Source organism: Lutjanus erythropterus, chromosome 21 (genome assembly GCF_056507025.1).
Source record: "Lutjanus erythropterus isolate fLutEry1 chromosome 21, fLutEry1.hap2, whole genome shotgun sequence".
Lineage (NCBI taxonomy): Eukaryota > Metazoa > Chordata > Actinopteri > Lutjaniformes > Lutjanidae > Lutjanus > Lutjanus erythropterus.
Window position 1 is genome coordinate 28,263,470 of NC_139337.1, and position 18,743 is coordinate 28,282,212.

General features: G+C 38.7%; 1 protein-coding gene and 1 long non-coding RNA gene across 2 annotated transcripts in view; one reads left to right on the forward strand and one right to left on the reverse strand.

Annotated features, from left to right (window-relative positions):
• The window catches only part of LOC146307792 (cadherin-12-like), a 131,738-nt gene extending 119,582 nt beyond the window's left edge, over positions 1-12,156 (reverse strand). The window contains exon 1 of the mRNA XM_084747588.1: positions 11,669-12,156. The gene's annotated coding sequence lies outside the window, so the exon portion shown is untranslated. The remainder of the gene's footprint in view (positions 1-11,668) is intronic.
• LOC146307793 (uncharacterized) overlaps positions 1-18,743 on the forward strand; it is a 211,671-nt gene that overhangs the window by 52,487 nt on the left and 140,441 nt on the right. The gene's annotated exons all lie outside the window — the stretch shown is intronic.

Consider the following 18,743-nt stretch of genomic DNA (forward strand, 5'->3'; position numbering starts at 1 on the left):
ACTTAACTTTATTTAGTGCTGCACCTAACAATTCATTTATTGATTAATCTCTTTTATTATTCAATTATATAACAAATAATTTTCCTAAAGTACATATCAAGAACTTGTCTCATTAATATTTTAATGTTTTATTCCATCATAATCCTGAAAAGTAGACAGATAAAGCACATTAGATTAATGATAATAGTGACGTATTTTAAAGTTAGTTTAATTTCCACCATATTTAATATTTAATAGACTCCATGTCAGATGCCTGATCAGAAATCAAAAGGAGCTGTGGTGCATATTAATGTAATAACTAATCACTGTAAACCCCTAACTGAACTGAAAAATCACTATTTTGGCATAAAACTTAAACTGTTATTTAATCTCTGGAGTCATATGCAGGTAAGATGATCACCTGCAGTGTATTTTTGTCTCAGCGTGAGTCAAAGAAAATACATCTCATTGTTTGTCTGCCGACTGAAACAAATTACAGAAAGTCCATGACATTATTTTTAGCCATTTTTGTCTCATACGTGGCTGAAGTGGACAGAAAGTACAAAAAAGCAAAATAACACCGTTAGATGACGCATAGTGTGAAGTTAACAGCAGCAGTGACATCACTTTTAACCCAGGGGTGGAAAATCTATTTAAAGTAACTTCTGCTAACAACAACATGTTCTGCGTGTTCATAATCCTCATATATCGTGTTTGGGTGCTGACACAAAGCAAACGGGCCGATGCCGCTGCTGCAGCTGCAGGAGGAGGACAGGTCATCCGGTCCTTCCCTTCCAGCGCTCGTGTGGAGCAGTTTGTCCCCCTGTGATAAGTCACGTCCTGCTTGCAGAGCTAAAGAGAGCTAAACTGTTGCATCTCCGTCTAAAATACGACCACACAGCAGCTCATAGCGACACGTCGGCAAATCAACATATTTTCATAATCGATGATTTCGCCCCAGCCCTAATTTTATTTTCTCATTTTATCTGCAAAACATCACTTGGAGTGTGTTGACGCGGCACATGTTAAGTCAACCAAGACGATTTTGCTTGTACAGGTTCTATTTATTCAAATGCAATATTTTCAATCATAAAAATAATATATTTCCCATGCAAACATACACCATGCAGCTGTAGTTGATATCTTGTGCACACAAGATAGGAAGACTCATAAGTGAAATCAGCAGTTTCTGAGTTGCTCTCTGTCTTTCAACAATTTCCATCTGTCTTCATACTAAATAACAAAAACGCCATGCGCATCAGATCGTCTTTTCTCACAACAGTCTCCTTCCTCATGCTTAATTTTAAATGGTTGCTGCAGACACTTGTTAAAGGTTAACAGAGCGTCTATCATGTAAGAATAAACTTATTCTGTCCAGCTGAGAAAACAGAGGAGACGACATTATGTTAGCATAAGACAAGCAGATGTATTTCACTTGGCAGTCATTCAGTGGCCTTTACCTTAAAAAATAAGCTGTTTGTACGTTTCAGTTAACTGTTACATCATTAATCTTTAGCTGTTAAATTACAATTTATTGCCCCACAAACCTATAACCCCATAAACTTAATTGTTTTGTTTTCATGAAGTCCTTAAATGCTAACGTTGTAGAAATTTATTCAAGGCCAGAATAAATAAACATTATTAGTGTTTTTCATAGTGTCACGTGACTTGTTTGAGTTTAGTTGTGGATCAGCCAAAGTTTTCCTCTGAAAGTTGTGCCATTAACAATTAAAGAGGTGCTCGGCTGTTGTTGTCTCATAGTCACAACTTGGAAACACACAACTCTCTGCGGCCTGCACAGGTAAATACAATACATTAACCCCCCCCCCCCCTCTTCTTCCACCCCCTCCCTCCCTCACTCCGCCCTCCCGGGCCTCACTTCCTCTCCCTCTCACACCGCGTCCTATTCATCACAGGCACTGCACACACTGAGGAAAGTACGATCATGCTGACCTTGAGGAAGTCTCGCTCATAAGAAGACTCACCCAGGCCAAGATCTAGGGTCTGTCAAGATGATTTCTTATTCTATTTAATGGAAGAAGTGCAATGCTTTATCACTCCCCGGGTTCATGGTTTATATAAGGCATAAGGGCCAGCCCTGTTTGAAACGGTAAGCTGTTAAGTAAAAAACCCAGTACACAAAAAAAGATGTCCTTAAGAGTCACGATGATTTAGGTGCAAAAAGGGAGGGGTGGGTAATTTTATGTTAAATCGGCACTCTTCTGAATAGTAAACTAAGAAACAGATGACAGTGTGCCCCCTATCTCCTCAATGACATTTTCCTCTAAGGCATTTGTAGGAAGATAAGCATGAATGAACACAGAGGGAAGTGTTTCTTTGTCCTTATGCTCTCATCTAAGACCACAGTTCAGAGGAACAGTCCAGATTGTTTAGCTTCAGCAAACGTTTTTTGATTGGTTTCAGATTTCTGTTGCTTAAGGCTTATGTTAACAGCAGAACTTCTACTTTACATTACCACCTCTATTGTTCCAATACCTGTTTTTTTTTATGCTAAATTCCCCAAATTTTGCTGCATCCTGCCCCTGGGTGTGTTCGCAAATTCTCTTCAATGAAAAAGGAGAGTCGCCCATCTCCTTATCATTCACTGAAAGAAAGAATATTGTCTCACAAACGTCAAAAACGTCAATTGATAATTAATTAAATCATTTTCAAAGCAAGTTAACAAGTTCTATGAACACAACTGGCCCTTCCTAAGTCCCGCCCCTTATTTCTTTGTGTTTCAGTTGCAGTTGAGCAAGCTTGGTGTCCTTTTTCCTGTAAAAGTTATTTATGTGGGCACATCTTAAATTTGCTTATGTTAGCAAAATGCTAGCTAACTAGCTAATGTTAGAAAATTGCAAGCTAAAGAGCAAACTAAAGATTAGCTAGCTAGTTAGCTCGTGTTTTGCTGACATTATCTAGTTTAAGTTGTGACTTGTGTCTTTCAGCCATCTTCAATTCCCCCCCCCCCAACATCAAAAAACTCAGTAAACAGGAAATGAGATAGCTGACAGAGAGAATAAGCTTCCTCAATGCCACAGAGTTTTGGCTACGGTCAGATGTCTGATGGCTTTCAAATCAACAGTTTGCATTAATGCAGCCTAAATTTAAGTCAGGTCAACTTAAAACTTTCCAATTTTTCAACTCGGTTATTTGCTTTATGCGAAGTAAAATGCCGCTCCTTCACTACCAAATAGTGTGATTACAGGAATAGTAGTTTTTTATAGTAGCCTTTATGTGTCATTTCATTTTTGAAAATATAATAAACACTATTGTTAATGTTAGCATGACTTAATGATAGCATGCAGTGCAGTTATGGACATAATACATTACCAAGCAAATAACCGATAGTGTTAACAAATAACATCATGGCACGTCACAGAAAAAGAAACCTAAACCTCTGTCTGAGTCACCCAGAAAAAATGGTATCTCAGCTGTGGGGGGGGGGGGAAATCTGGAAAAGACGTGTACAGTATGAGAAACCTACTGATGCAGTTGTCATAATCCACAAAAACAGATTGCCAGCACTAAAACAGAAAGCTGAATGGGCCTCATTCTGCACTTTATATTAATTCACTATAACTGATATACGCTTTTTACAGTGTATAAAATGTGCTGGTCTAGCTAACTATAGCTAACATAATCTGCAAACTGTCTCTGCTGTCTTCAAAGAGTGTTACATTTTGGCTTTAAATGAACAGTGATATAAAGTTTACTGCAGGACCCACAGTTCAGCATTATTAAATGAATCGGGGAAAAGACAATAAAGTTCCATGGCATGTTTAACAGACTTTAATGTATCTGTGGTTACAGAGTGGAACCTCCGTGGTATCAGCAGTGGATGACAAGACTGGCAGTCTCACCCCTGGTATATATACTCAGAACCTGATAATAATATAAATGAGCAGGCTGATATTTCATGGGTAGGTGCAACTGAGTTTTTGCTGTTAGCTCCCATCCTCCCATATCAAACGGCTGCCTGCTGCTGTGCTAGCTCAGCCTCTGTTCTACTCCAGTAAGTTATGATGTAATTTTCCCCTCTGCCATGATAACGATAAGAGGAGGAGATACCAGAAGGAGCCACTGCTCTATGGGTAAATATTTAAAATTAAACTTTCAGCACCTACACGAGCCATTCTGTGCACACAGACTTTGAATTACACCTCAGATATTGTAAGTCATATAGAGCAGTTTCCTGTCAGTTTGTGGTCATAACTGCAATTTTATGTTTGAGTTTTCTCCTTCTTAAAATGTCTGTATCGAATAGGATACCTTCTACAGTATGCACCACGCTATCCAGTGCCGAAATGATACATGAATTTGGTGTAAGATACTGTGATAGAATTACTGAACAGATGGGAAATAGACTAAAACATTTATGCTGCGCTGGTTGCATGTAAAGTAGTCTATATGCTAGGGAGGGTAACTCGCTCAAGTGTGTTAAGCGAAATGTGAAATGTTATACTTTGTGAGAGGTACTTCACAGGAAGGTGGTGTCTGTTGCACTGGGAAAATGATGTGATTTAAGGAGCAAATTTTCTTTTAATGAAATGAAGATGAGTTTTGACTTGGATGAATAAAAGTGAAAATTTTATGTGGCATACAGTAGAGGACAGAATTAATTGCAGAGGCTTCTTGAGAAGAGGAGAAACAACATGTAGACCTCCTACATGTTTTTACATCACGGGCCCTATTGCTTTTTCAAGCATTTTAGCGTCTAAATTACTATTAAATACATTAGTTCAGATCCAACTGAACTATTTAAAACTCCAAAGTCACACAATAACTCATTATCCATGTTTATTGATATTATGACAATATTGTAGGGATGACTGTTGGTTTCACAAACTATTATCACAGTGAGAGTTTTGTGGATATAAGTGGCTAAAAGCAATAATATAAGAGGTGTGAACAGTTCAGAAAATAACATCACTTTCCTATAATGGAGCCTTTAAAACTAGGAAAAGACAATAGCTATGGCATATCATGATATAACAATAAAAAATCTAAGACGATGGCTAGCATGTTATCACAGTATTGATATCATATTGATATATTGCCCAGCCCTACTTGGAGATTGAAAAGCCCTGATGCAAGCATCTATAAATAGTCCTCAGTCTTAGAGGTCGTTTTTATCATAACCAAAGGAAAACCAATCGATAGTCACCTCACTAAAGATTCCCAGCTTTCATTTTTTTAATTTTTCCAAAACCAGAACTAAAATGAAAATAAACACGTAGAAATTTTATGGATCCCTCAAAGCCAATATCTTTAAAAACGGGTATGCTAATGGTGTCATAGTCGTCATCAAGATTTAATCAATTCACCAGAATAGGAGCATTCCATATCTATTTCTGCCTCGCTTTCCTGCAGGAGTGCCACAGCGCTGCTCAGCCCCTGTAATGAAAGGCCCCCCAGCACCCTCTCTAGAAATCATTACAATCTCCCTCTACCTCTAGGGTCAGTAAACTAATAGTCATTCACCTGTGTGACAGGAAATCTTTCCCAAGTTGCCATTGGGGGCCGGTGAGGTTGTGTTTAAGGTTATAGAGTCGAGTTCAGCCAGAGATGACTGTTTATTGTTTGGATGGAGCCTGATGATTAAATGCGCCTCAGATCGAAAGCATTTCATCACAAATGCAAAGGATGGGGATTATGTATATAACCTGCTAATTGCCTGTCCTTCTGATATTGGCAAGCAATGAAAACCTGTTATTCAGCACTTGCCAAATATGGAGACACATCTGAGAACAACTTTATAAATAGTAGAGTAAAGGCATTGGCAAAGAGACCCCCCTCCATCATCCACTTGTGCTTGTGCCTGTGCGTGGCCTCCAGTGATTTTTACGACCACAACCGTTGGTGCCCGCTGTTTACTGAGAATCTGTGGTGAATTTCTCAAAGGGATGGCACAAATGTATTCAAAGGCACAAAGGCCCTGAGGACTCTCTGGGCTATTTTAAGACTTTGCTGTGTATTCAAAACACGACTGAAAGAAAGTTCATAAATAAAGTACTCCAACAATGAACTGACCTCACTTCAGAGTCTTAAAAACATCTTCAAAAATATTTTGAATGAAACGCAACTAATGTTCAATTAATTAATTCATCTGTCGACCATTTACCGGATTAAACAATTAGTTCTTTTGTCCATAAAACATCAGGAGATGGTCAAAAATGTTGTTCAGTGTTTCCTTAAGCCCAAGGTGACGTCCTCCAATGTCTTGTTTTATCCATAACCTAAAGATATTCAGTTTACTGTCATAGAGGACCAAAGACATGAAAAAAAAAATACATTTTAGAAGCTGAAATTACAAAATTTGGACATTTGTTTGGGCTCAGAAGAACCGATCAGTTATCAAAATAGTTGTCACTTGCATTGTATCTGCAGCGAGGTTCAACAGCAATGTTTTGGATGGGAAAATTGGTCAGAAATTTACTTGCCCAAACCCAGTTTTTACTTGCCCATGCTTAAGTTGTTTTATTTATTAGTGGTCATCCAATAACAGCAAATACTAATGTTAATTGTCATGATAAATTGAGGGCTGCAACCTTCAAAAAATGTCAAAAGATAGCAAAAAATGTCCACCCAGTTTTTAAAAGTCCAAGGTGATGTCTTTAAAAGTCTAATTTTGTCTCAGTTTCAAAGATATTCAGTTTAACACAATAATAAACAAAGAAAAGTGGAACATCTCCATACTGTAAACAGCACTTTGTGCCATTTTTGCATGAAAAACTACTTAAACAATTAATCATTTATCAAAATAGCAGGCAGTCTTTCATTTTTGAGCCCTGTCTGGTTTAAAAGCCAAATAAACAGCTTATTAATGTCAATGATGCTTAAAAAAACTGTTGTCATGTTCATTAACTTCTCCAACTGTGGTCATTCTCGTATCATGATCAACGTTCAAACTCTGAACAAACAGTGAAGTCTCACCTCCCACACACTGAGCTCACTGTTTCATATGTTCATAGGGCAAAACATCTGTGTCCCCGATTTAAAACGGTATCTTCAGGTACACACATCCTTCCTACTTCTATTTCCACCACTACTTCAAACAACACGCGTATACCACAGGGAAAGATATATTTGTTTGCTTTCCAGAAAAAGGCTCAGCATCACTAGGCTGTGAGGTTTTACCTCTGCGGAGGATTTCTACCACAGAGAGGGAAGAAGCACCATGTCCAAAAAGCTGACAAACGAACAGAGACAAATCTATATAAATAATTGCTAAGTGGAGTGAAGAGGAGTCGCCCATCATTCAGAGCACAAGCCTGTGCAATATCTCCTGGAGATTGAGAGTCATCCATCACCGCAAGACTTTAATTTGAGATGTTTAGGACTCTTGCTGATGATTGTCTGAAAGCTGGGGAGAGCCCTGTCTTAGGGGTCTGCAGGGGTCTTGGCAAGAGTGCAGCTCGCTGTGGGAGAAATTGCTGCCTGACATAAAACACGTTCACACAAGTACAATAGTTTCATCTGAGATTGGCCCTGAGACTGCAGACAGAACAACCAAATCCACACTCTGATTAGCATTCAGATGCTTTAAACTGTGCGAGCGACTTTCTGACAGTTAGCTTATTATATCTTATGGTGCTACAGAAATGCACACACACACACACACACACGCACCCTCATAGATTCACATATGCACACTCAGACACACCTCATTTAGAGCGGAATGATGTCAAAATGAGTCCACTGAGTGGGGGCGGAGATTGAAGAGCCCAAGGTAAAGAGAGTCTGGAGGCTCCAAATAATCTCAAGTATTGATTCTATTTAAGACCAAGGCTCTTGATGGACACTTACTTCAAAATGCGGTGATAGGTGGCATATCCGGATGACTGATCACTGTAGTTCTGCTTACGGTAAAGGCTGCGGACCCGTCCATAAATAACAGCTCACCCTAATCAAACAGTGCAGCGGATGCGAAGGTATGATGACAGCTTAGTGGACGTGAGCTTTAATTTACCGCGAAGCACTCAGTCTTTCCATTAGATTTACATGGACACAGGCAGGCAGGGTAGAGAAAGGCATCAGGACTGGTGGGTTGACTTAACATTCACCCTGACAAGTGGTCTTGCCGTCTTGCTGTGGCAGACGTATATCATCCATCACTGCAAGACTTCAGGCCATGAAGGCAGTTGATAACAACATGTTTTGTGTGAGCCACACCTGAGCATTTAAAATGCTTTAAACAGACATTTCTGCAGGGTTTAATGTTAATGTTTTGTTTTACTTGCCCTGTTGGTCAAGTGGGTGAGACGTCTACTTGTCTAAAGACAATTTTGATTTGTCCCTGCACAGATTAATTGATTGATTAATCAGACATTTGGTCAGCAACATGTCAGGAAATATAGAAAACTGCAGGATGGAAAGGCAGCAGGAAATCTGTATTTGAGAGGCTGAAAACAGCATTTTCTCTCATTCTTTTCCTGAAAAATTCAATGATTAATCAATAATCAGAATAGTTACTTGTTTAGTTCTTTTTTTACCACTTGCCCAGTTGTTAGATTTACTAGCCTAACTTGGCATTTGACTGGCTCGGGGCAAGCAGGGACTCCTTGTTGTTGAGCCATGGTTTGAGGAGTCAGAAATGGACCAAAATAATATATATCACAGTGGACACATACAGTGAATCACTCAATACAAAGTCTTAATTAGAGCTGTGGTGATTAGTCAATTAGTTGATCAGTTGTCATCTATTTAAGTAACTATTTGGATAATTGGTTAATCATGTGAAAACAGATTTTTGATTTCAGTTTTTCAAAATTTCTAATTTTCTGGTTTCTTTAGTCCTCTGTGACAGTAAATTGAATGTCTTTAGGTTGTGGACAAAAACAAGACATTTGAGGACGTCACCAACCAATCAATTAATGGAGAAAATGATCAACAGATTAATTGATATAGAAAATCATTAGCTGCAGCACTAGTCATAACTTTAGAAAAAAAAAATCTAGCATTATTGTCTCAGTGTCTTGAATTAAATGAATCATAAATCCTAAAAACTAATCAAACTTGGTTGCAGAGTGTTATAATTAAATGTGTTGCTTGAAAACTGCAAGAAACTCAACTAATTTCAGTGGCCAACGAGAACTGAGAAGTGATTAAATCAGTGTAAATCGAAGGCAGTGTCTCTCAGTGTGAAACAAGGAGATCTGATGTAACACTGTTCAGTAGAATACAGTATTATAGGATGCTGCTTCCTGTCCTTGCAGCGAGGTTTCACTGATCAAGGGCAGCACTGAAATTCTGCATATTTGTAACAGTATAAGCAAAGTACAGAAACCTGACATTATTACACAATTCTTCCAGGAAATTAAATTAGCCTTTAAACCTTTCAAAAACAGGGTGAATGGTGGCTTTGGCAGGTTAAAATTGTAGGTCAGCTGCAAATATTGCAGATACCTTTTTTTAAAAAAGCAATTCTAAAGAATAGTAAATGCATTATAGTTAATTAATTTAGTCCATATTTCTGTCTTGAGGTACCACTGACCAATTCTAAACACTTCTACATAGATTTCAAAAGTTACAGACAAAAACAAAATGAGTGGCTGGTAGAAATGTTCAGTGATCTGCCATCTGTGTTTCCATTAAAAAGTATGGGAAGCAGGATTTGTCTGAGCTGTTCGTCAACACGTCAGAAAGGTAGTTTATTGTTGTGTCTCATTCCTAGGATGGCAGTTTTTGGGGTTTTGGGTTGATAAAGCGTCCCGAGCACAGCAAACAAAAAACAAGAAATACAGTCAGAAGGCAGCATCTCTGCAGATACAGCCGCCACCACACACTTCTAATGGGTCCTAAGTGATGACTGAAAGGGATTATCTTTATGAGTCTATACATTGTTTTTATTTATTTATTTATTTTGCATGGTGTGCCTAAATGCTAGAAAAACGTTTCTTTCCACTTCACTTTGTCACTAGATAAGTGACATTTCTGTCATGATATGCACCTGAGCTAGGTAGTGCCAGTGTCATCACTTAATATAGCACGAGTATATTCCGTGTCTCTTCATTTATTCCCTCTAATGCAGTTATAATACCTGAGTGGATGGTGGCTGCATGCCCTGAATGCTCATTTTCTGCACAGTAGCCTCTGTGTACTCAAAGGGTCCAGCTCCCCTTTTCCTCTGGAAGTGGACTCCTTGGAGCGTAATTTGATTATTCCAAAGCAGGTGTTTTCAGCTGAATGCTGATAAGAAGACTCGGTGCCTCTGACACTGAAGTGAGTTACATTAGATGTGCTTAAAGTAGTGGAAGGAGAGAGCTTTTTTTTTTTTTTTTTTTTTTATCTAATCTGTAAGAGAAGATGGGATTGACTTTGAAAATCAGTGCTAGAATCCACAAGGCATTTCTTCAGTTCAGTCAGACAGAAATAATGTTATACACACACTGAGAATGGTAAGTGAGTAATCTGCATTATTTCTGCTGTAATAGTAGGAATGTACATTGGTTCAAAAGTGCAAAAAGTGGCTCTAGTGGTTGGATTGTGTGTATCTTTGGCTGCAAGATGCATTTGAGGCAACACAGTACTTTAGATATCTGTTCCTCAAGATTTGAAGAGATGCAAAGTTGTTGGTATAACAACTTGCAGAGGGACTGCTGATGCAACAGACAAACATATAAGTTCAGAGCAGTTGTAGCTCGGCATCGCTGAAGGGTGCATTTCTATGTTTTGTGTCCTTACATTTTCTTTGGGGCTCATCCGAATAAGCATCTGCTGCTGCGGAATGGGGGCAAGGTTGCATCTGTGATCCCATGTTTCTGAGCAAATCAGACTCTGTCAAGCCTCTTTGATATCCTCTCAGATTGTTCTCTCTAATCCCTTTCCACGCCACAAGAATGGTCTTACCCACTAATAATCTTGCTCATATACACTGTGTGCAAACAAAAGGAATAATCTCAAGCCTGTGATTGAGCCATCAGACCCCATGTCCTTTTTATTCTCCACTGAAAACAGTTTTATTAGCTCTGCGCTGTGTAAACAGTTACTACACCATCTGTTATATTTAAACTGAATGCATATGGTTGTCCTTGAGGCTGTCATTTCCACATAGAATAGACTATTTATTTATATAATTCACATGCTCGTAATCATCGTGCATGAACATAAATGAAACAGTTATAAAGGTTTGCAGTTTGGTGGCTTATTTGCGCACAGCTTAGATCAACTTGCCAAAACCACTTGACATGCCATGGTGTGATAATCAGTGTTGAACACTCTCCAACACAGTTGAAAAGCTACATCGCCTTTCATATGCAGATGAATTAAAATAACTCAGAACCTACAAATGGGGTCAACACATTTTCAGTGAAGTGTCGCCTGACACATGAACCAATCTGCCTTAATTGACACACACTTTCAGTCTACAAGCCGTGACACAAAGCACAAGAGACACACAAACTGCTTAAGCGTCTGCCGTCCTCTGACTTGAACAGCAACTCCTTCGGCTGAAACGCCGTCAAGGGCACAGCTGAAGCACATTTCATCACACTTAACCGGCTGTTGGAAAGAAGTGTCTCAACTGTGTTTGCCGAGGGAATGATACCAATAATCAAATCAAGCACCCTGTGTTATCTGAAGCTCTGTCGACACAAGCCATAAGAGAGTGGAGTCGGTGTGAATCACTTTAAATCCTATGAAGATGAAAACTTAAGTACATGTGAGCAGAAAGAGAAGATGCACTTACCTTCAGTGGGACACTTTAGAGCAGAGACGCAACCAGTTTAATCCAAATGTTCACTGAATCAAACTGTCCTCCCACCTTTTTGCAAGAGCAGACTCTCTCCTTTGGCTGCTTTAACTCCTCTTTTTTTTAATTCCCTCTCTCACTGTGCTTTCCTCTTTGATGCCTTTCTTTCATTATCCCGCTCGCCGCGTTACAGTTTGAGCCCACGCTGGAACAGGATTGATGCTTGTGAGCGTCTGCGCTTCGCGAGTTAACAGAGACAACAGCTTGAGAATAGCTGGAGAAATAAACCGGAGCTGTACCAAAGTGGAGCGTGTCCGCGCGGTTACAGAATGACGACTGAGAGAGAGTGAGCAGGGGAAGAGAGAGAAAGAAGCTTGTGTGTGTGTGCCGTGCATCAGAGAGTGAGGGAGGAAGTGTGTGTGAAGGAGGGAGAGTGAGGAAAAGAGCATGTGAGAGGGTCTGTGAACGCTGCTGGCTCAGTGGCGGGCGACAGTCGTGATTGCATTGGCGTAAGGCAGTAGCGCAAAATCCCCCCCCCCCCACACCCCACCTCCCCTCTCTCTCTCTCTCTCTCTCTCTCTCTCTCTCTCTCGTCAGGTCCCCAGAGCACTGGGGGATCTTCATCATCAAGCAGATTAAAGCCAACTAGCAGGCACCCCACCCCACCCCCAAAACCCCCCAATGACACACACACAAAGAGCCAGTGGTGTGTGCTGTGGTCACCGGGGATATTCTAATCAGAACGACACTTGGAGATGCTGCTTTTGTCCAGACCTCATGTGTTTGCAGATCCTTACAGGTCCGACTGAAATTAAAGAACTTCTCTCAGTCTTTGCAGTCAGACATGAGTAAATTAATCTTTTTATTTTTTTATTTATTTAGAGAAAAAAATGAGTCCAGAAACATTCTGTGGAAGGCTGTAACTGGAAATTTTAAAGCTGTTTAAGCAGCTACAGTTGACTTCATACTACATGGCCAATCTAATGACCAATGATGAATGATGAAAAGTCATGTTACAAATATTTTAAGTGAAATTGCGATATGTGAATTGCGAATGTGATCATTTTTGCATTATAGTTACTGGAAAGGTCCGGACATCTCTGCAGCCCTATAATGCTGTTTATTTACACATTTTTCCTTTATCATAAAATTGCAGGGTTATCCAACCCTACTAATGACAAGCAGGTGCATTTTTACAGTGGGGGCATTTATTCTGCCAGCAGGTTCTGCTGGCCAAGTAGTAATGGCCAAGTAGTGAGACAATTTATGTTGTCATGCCTGGAGACAAAATTAGGGCTGCAACTAATGATTTTTATTTATTTTTTACTGTTGATTCAGTTTACTGTCATAGAGGACTCAAATATTCACATTTAAGAAGCTGGAATCAGATAATTCTGACTTTATTTTCATAAAATAAATACTCAAACTGATTAATTAATTATCAAAATAGTTTGAAATTAATTTAATGTTGATTCACAATCAATCAACAGATCATTTGTTTCCATGTCATTGGCTGCTGACCTGCTGGCTGGCTATTTTCATTTATTTAGGTGTATTCATTTATTTACTGAGGATGCACCTAGGCCTTTACGATGTTTAAAATAACAATTTGGCCTTGCAGAAGATGCTGATGTTATTTTATTATTTTTTTTGCAGTTGTTTGTTTTGTTTGGTTTATTCCATCTCTTGTGCCAAACAGAAACAAAGAAATCTAGCTAGGTAGGTGCTATTTTCTGAGTCCAACTGCAGACAACCAACACAACATTTAATTAGCACTAAACTGATGCAACACAACAGAAAAAACACCGGCTATCGGTGAGAGTCATCGTAAATGCTGGTAGGCTGGCAGTCAAGTCAATACTGATGTTTGGCGGATAAATCAGTGCATCTCTTATTTACTGTCATGATACAGAAAAGAATTAAAAGTAACATGATAGATGTCAAAATGTCACATGGCCCGACGCAGCAGGTTCCTGTTCTGCAGCACATGAAATCACATTACAATACAAAATAAGTGCAGAAACAAGACAACAGCAAAACATAAACAACAATTAGTGTTGCCGGCAACTGGTAATTACTGATTTATGCTAATTCAGTTTCAAATGAAATGTTCTGATTGGCTACTGTTTATGCAAATCGGTTCTCTATGTAGGTAGATACCCAATGGCAACTCTACTGGCAGCTAAACACAAGGGGTTCCTCCTTTAGATGGAAAAAAATAATAATTTGTCGCTTTTGGGTACCAATTTTATTTCAGTTTTTGTTCTCCTTAAAGGGGAGCCACGAGGCATGTCATTTACACAGCATATAGCCTATATTGAAGTGGCAAAGAAACCCATTTTAGTTTCAGCTCTTCATATATAGTGTGACAGTGGAGAGATGGTGTATGAGGGTATTCATGCCTTTCTGTATTCTATATAAGACACATTCCAGTGAGGAACTGTTTTTTTCCACTGTTCACATCTATGATGAATTTCTCAGGTTATTTCAAATAAAAAGAAATCAGTCACTATACCGGAAATGGCATTAAATCTCTAAAAAACAAGCATCCAGAGCGATTTAATGGCCTGTGTAGGGTGAGTTTAGGCGTCTCTTTTTTATTTTATTAAATGAAATTTTCTAAATAAAAAAATATGTATGCGTCTCAATGTATTTAAAGTACAGACTTAAAATTAGGACTAGTTAATGGTCAGGATTTAGGTTTTTTGGCTTAATTAAGTATTAGGATCAAGATGAGAGCAAAGATTAAGAGCAAGGTTAAGGTTAGCAGATGGTTAAGTAATGACTAGTTAATACAGGACTCCAGGGTGCAGTAATATAAACATGTGCACGTGCAGGGGTATACTGTCAGGGCTGTGAAATGTGTCTTTACATGTGTGCTGGCTATGAAAGACACGGATAAGGGGGAATGTCTGGAATCCCCTGCTCCCCAAAGCACCCCAGTTGGAAGAGGAGGCATCAGCTGGTTCCTGCTAATACCCATAACCTCTCAAAGCGAAAGAGCTAATAAAGAAACCCAACACCCACCCCCTCTATTCCCAATAGAAACCACCACAGAGAAAGAATTACATCATCTAAACATCAAAACTTTCTCTGAAGTCTGGCAGTTGTCGCTGACGGTGACCTAAATTCCCTTATTTTCATGTTTTGCATGATTTAATGCGCTGCTACTCGCCTTACTGGGAACACCGAACATGGATGTCATCTCGCCGCTCCCTCACATATTGAGGATCAACCGCCAGCTTTAACCTTTAAAATTAGACCTTGATATGGCGGGGGAATCAAAAGGTGGCACACATCACTCTACGGAAAAGGTTATTGAGGCATTAGCATTTAGTCCTCTCTATATTTCATTTTGACTGTCTTGAAGATGGACAGGGCTCACAGTGAAACAAAATTTCCTTTCTTTTCCTCTCCTTTGCTTAAAATGGCACTGAAAACCTCCGCTTTAATGTCAGTACACTTGAAATTGTTGAGAATTTTCAACTTTTCTACATTTACCTTTTAGAAAAATATTATTCTGTTTTTATTATTTTTTTTATTTAGCTTAAAATCTAGGGCAGATGACCACAAAACTGCAAAATGAGAGAATGAGAACCAGTTCATCTAGCTAAAGAAGTGGTTTTCAAACTTTTGCCCAAGGCACATCAAAATCTCAAGGCACACCTGTATTCGAGTGCGAGCCAATTAGAGGCAGAATTCCCAGATTTAAAAGAAAGTTTAAAAATAACAGTGAATGCATGTGGGATGGATGAACGGAGAGGGAAACCAGTTAAGTAAGAACAGTTTCATTTTGATTTGTGCAGTTTTGTTTATTTTCTCTGGCTGTGTGATGAATGTTTACCTTTGTTGATTTGATTGAGTTGTGTTTGCTGAAAACTGGGGCAAAAAGTGTGAATCCTCGAGCAATACAGATTTACAGTTTATTGATGTAATATAACAAAAAGGGAGGAGGACTTGATACGTATGCACTTCTTATTACTCCTTTTCAAACATGAATTATTTATTTCTGCTGAACATCTGCTGTTTAGTTCATTTGTTTTTTCTGTACTTGAACTTGTTTTACTTTCTTTTCTTTTAGCAAATTTGAAATAAAGTCAAATCTAATGTGCACGTTGGAAAAAATAAGGTTTCAATCAATCACGCTCTTATAATAGGCCCAATAATAATTCTCACCAAACCAAAAATGCGGAAACGGTGAAACCTGGGGTTATAATTTAGGGTACAAAGGGTATTCATAAAGAGATACTAATATAGTAAATTAAAATTCAGTCATAACCTTCTTGTATCGTTGTATAGTGCAATAACAATATATGGTTAATACCATATAACACTGTTTTTGAACCAGTTATCTAAATATCAGATTCCCCCATACACTCCAGTTTGCCAGTCATCTTATTTTTGTCTTCTAGTGTAGACAAGCAGACAGTGAAAATCAAATAGTCGGCTCAAAGCAAAAAAATTGTATATAAATAATCTGTGCATAAGACTATTAGCTACACAGGCCAAAGCAATATAAAGAGAAAGCAGTGAGAAAAAAATAAACTCTGAATCGTGTGATGATGTCCATTTTTTTTTTTTTTTTAATGTGACTCTCAAAAGCTGAAAGCTGTATTTGAATGTAGTTGTGCAACATTTTATACACTCAGCAGTCCTGGCTGACAACCCTGCTCCCAGATCAACCCTGTCCAGATGGCATGGCGTGGCCCTAGAGGACTCCATTTTTAATCCTCTTGGCACAGGCTCCGCTAAGCAAGAGGTGGAACGGATGCTCAGAGTCAGACGTCAATCAGGGCATTTCAGACTGGCCCGCTGCCGTATGGGGCACGAAAGTGTCCCTACACGAGTGTGCATGCAGGGGAAAGAGAGGGAAAAAAAACTGCACTGGTGTCAGCTTGTACAAAAGACTGAGTGGCATTTAATTGAAGTTCACGATACAGCGTCAATAGGCAGTCATGTAGGCGCACTGCTGATGTGATGGAGGTTCCAGCGGTGAAGACAACCTTCTGGAACAGATGCTGAAAATATCTCAACAACTCATTTGTTCAAATAATCGTAAAGTGCAGTTTAGTGCCCACAAACATGTCTGATAAAACCAAGAACAACTTTAAATATCTCATATTTTAGAAGTTATGTTGTTCTGCTTCAGGTTTATCTGAGTAGCAGCATTTCATGCAAATGTAGTTCAAAGTACTTCAAATGGCAATTAAACACTTAAGAAATAAAAAGAGGAAAAAGACAGATAAGCACCTAAAAGTGCCCCCAAATCTCAGAATTTTCTCCCACTTGACTTTTAATGTTTTGAAATAGTGGTTTTCAAACTGGGGTCCTTTGACGAATGGCAGCCCTCGAGTGGGTTGAGGGTCGCCGGCAAAATATGAGTAGAATATTTTAACTGTTTCCGTGTTTTTTTTGGAAGCTGGAACAACAAGGAAAGAACATTGATTGTGATTTACAGTGATATAACACTTATTTTCATGATTAATTGCTTGTTTTTTTGATATAGAAAATGTTAGAAAATGGCGAAAAATGTCAGTGTTTCCCAAAGCCCAAGGTGACGTCCTCAAATTTTGTCCACAACCCAAAAATATTCAGTTTACTGTCATAGAGGAGCGAAGAAACCAGAAAATATTCACATTTAAGACACTGCAATCAGAGACTTTTGCCTTTAAAAAGAAAGATTCGTTCAAACCAATGATCCGATCATCAAAATAGTTGCCGATTAATCGATTAAAAAAAAAAATACTCAGAGGCAATTCCTTAAGACAAAATCCTCTTGAATTGGATATCTGTGGTCTAATGTGGGGTCCTTGACATGAAAAAGGGATTCTATATTTCTTAGCTTCTGTGTCCTGACCCTTCTCTGCTTCTCCAAACTGGAGGTGTGCCGACTGCCATCTACTCACCACATACAAACCCACTTCAAAAAATCCGAACTATTCCTTTAACATACAGGTTTGATTTCCTCAAAGGTTTCAAAGGACAGAGCCACATCCACGTATTTGGTTATTAATGAAATATTGCTTTCAAATATCAAAGGACACTGCAGTGAATCATAATGTCTGTGAATTGTTAATAAGCTGAGGGAATATTTACATGGTAAAACTAATGCACGGTAATAATTCAGAATTAATTGCATCTGGTTTGTCTGTTAACTTTAATTGGCCACCAGAGGAGTGCAATTGCTCATTTTTCATTTCTTTAAAATTTTATTGGGCGACTACAGTAGCTAGTGCAAACCTGTTTAAGGAAATAAGGTATGTATCCTGCTTATCTTAATATTGTATCGAGAAGCTAAAAGGTGCTTTTAATTCAGGCTTTGATCCCTGGTTTCCTCTGTATAAGTTGCAATGCTGTAGAAGAACAGTTCACACCAAAATCAAATGCACATATTTTTACCGTTGCCTGTAGCGGTCTGTATCGACCGACATGGTTCTGGTTTCAGTTGCATGGTTTTGGAGATAACGGCCATAGAGGTGAAACTGCTCACAACACGGCCTGCAGATTATCTTGAATAGCTGGGTCATAATTTTTGGAAAGACTGAGCTGCGTTTTTCAGATATATCTTTGAGAACCACAAGCAACCACCATTTAGTCCCGTTATATTGGAGTGATGACAAAATCTCCAAAACTCAAGAACTCACACCAACAAAACCTACAAGCCAGAGGAAAATGTGTAATTTAGTTAGTTATACCTGTTGTGTTAAAACTACAGAATGTGTTATTACAGTTTACAAGGGTTTTGTAAAAAGTATCTGTTGCCATTTGTGTATTTTTAAGGATATACATTTTTTTGAAAAGTTTTGGCATGCTGTAAAAATGTGTGAAGATTTTGGATATAATATAATTTGTAATTTTCTGGTGTTAGTTATGTGTTGATAATCAGTGTAGTTTCAAACTAGGTCATAATATTACACAGGGAAATGTAGAGAAGAGATATTTATACAGATGAAATATTCCCTGTTTTTAATCAATTTTCTTTCTTTTTTTTTCCCTGTCTGCTCATTATTTTCCTGGAGCCTGACTGGGATGAGTTGGGGGGGGCTGATGGATGGGGATGTGTTGTAGGACA